This window comes from Ceratina calcarata, unplaced genomic scaffold (genome assembly GCF_001652005.2).
Source record: "Ceratina calcarata isolate Rehan_Ccalc_2016 unplaced genomic scaffold, ASM165200v1 scaffold1210, whole genome shotgun sequence".
Lineage (NCBI taxonomy): Eukaryota > Metazoa > Arthropoda > Insecta > Hymenoptera > Apidae > Ceratina > Ceratina calcarata.
Genome location: NW_017133087.1, coordinates 5757 through 7413, shown reverse-complemented (window position 1 = coordinate 7413; position 1657 = coordinate 5757). Strand labels below are relative to the sequence as shown.

Below are 1657 nucleotides of genomic sequence, written 5' to 3'. Positions count from 1 at the left end.
GATCAAAGCAATGGACCGTTATGAAAGGAATATTGCCTGCTAATTGTTAAAATATTTATAAACAATTTAAAAATATTGTTTAAGGTGGGTATGGGATAATCACATTGAAAAATCAATTTTTCTGAGAATTTTTCATATAAAAATACAACTTCTTAGAAATATTTTCCCAAAACCTCAGGTCATTTGAAGTAAAACTCATTAAGATAATGAGCTATGCACTGCGCCCCTTTTGAACCGGCCGAGAGCGGCAGGCAGGTAGCCGGAGCAGCTGCTTCCTTGCCCTTCAAATTTTATTGCCTTTGTAAATTGTTGTCCTTTGTAAGTGTCATGACAGAACGCGAGCCTACGTCAAAAAAATACGTAGCAATCGCTGACCTCGTGTCATCACCCCTTCGCTGTTGCCGCTGCTGGAAGCGCGTCTTTCATTTACGTACTTCAACATGAGACGTACATAGTTTTTGATTTTTTTCGCATTGACGCACCAAACCTAAAAATCTGAAAAAATTCATGAACAATTCTTGCGGCAATAAGAATCTATCATAAAAATATGGACAGTGTATCCGAACGATTTCTATGTGAACAAAAATATGTTTAGCACCTTCTTATTTTTCACGGTTACATTTTGTAACAAAAAAATCTGAAATAATTCTCAGATGTGTCCAGTTATGCTACGGACGTGTTGGAATTTTTTCAGATGAATAAACAACAAAGAAAAAAAGAGTGGATTGTCTGGGTTTCGAACACACGGAGCCTCGAAGACTCCGAGTCTCGAAGCGTCGAAGATTCCGAGCCTCGAGGAGTGAATTTAGAATTCGCTTGCCTGACAGTCAGCACGCACACACGCACGTACTGCGTCACTCGACACGCGCCCCTTCTTTTAGGAGATGCACGAAGCCGGCCGCGAGATGGAGCGCTTGTAGACGAATACCCTAGGCACGAGCATGGCAAATCTTATACGTATATTTTCAGCTCTCTTCGGCGTGTCCACTTCTGGAGGGGAGTAGTGCACAATCCCTTCTAAACTACGTCTATTTCCCCTTAAATAATGGACATTGACACTAGGGTGCGGTAGTGAGCCGTGTCCACTTTCGAACAAAGAAATGAGCAATCTCCCTTTTCATCTCTGATATAATTAGCTAATAATCGGGATGCGCTAGAACACACCTTGTTTCCTTACATCATGGTTATTACTAGTCTTGGGTATGGTCTATTGGTATTACTAGTCTTAATGATTTAACGAATTTAACGAAAAGACATTTAATTTGGATGGACCTGATGGCCTAAATTATTATTATCATGATCTAAGAAAGGAATAACAAATTCTGAGTCGTCGATAAATGGGAGGTGGCGATGTCATGATTTGGTCCCGTATAGGTTATCACGGGAAAATGGACATGATCTTTGTTAATGGAAAATTAATTAACACGAAGTATTTAGAAATGATTGAAAAGAAATAAACGCATACGCCATAAGAATTGCTGGAGGTAAATTCATTTTCCAGCATGACAACGCTGCAGTTCACACCGCAAAGACAGTGAAAACATACTTTTCCTTAAAGAAGATTCGAATTTTAGACTGGCCATCAAGATCTCTCGAACTCAACATTGTTGAAAATTGTTCGGGGAATCTTGCCAGGGTAGTGTACACAAATGGTAGA

General features: G+C 39.7%; 1 long non-coding RNA gene across 1 annotated transcript; it reads right to left on the bottom strand.

Annotated features, from left to right (window-relative positions):
* Nucleotides 1–373: 373 nt before the first annotated feature.
* Nucleotides 374–1128, bottom strand: LOC113464585 (uncharacterized). Its single transcript, XR_003389438.1, has 2 exons — nt 599–1128; nt 374–495 (listed from the first exon to the last, which is right to left on the bottom strand). It is a non-coding gene; the product is annotated as an uncharacterized LOC113464585 (long non-coding RNA).
* Nucleotides 1129–1657: the final 529 nt, after the last annotated feature.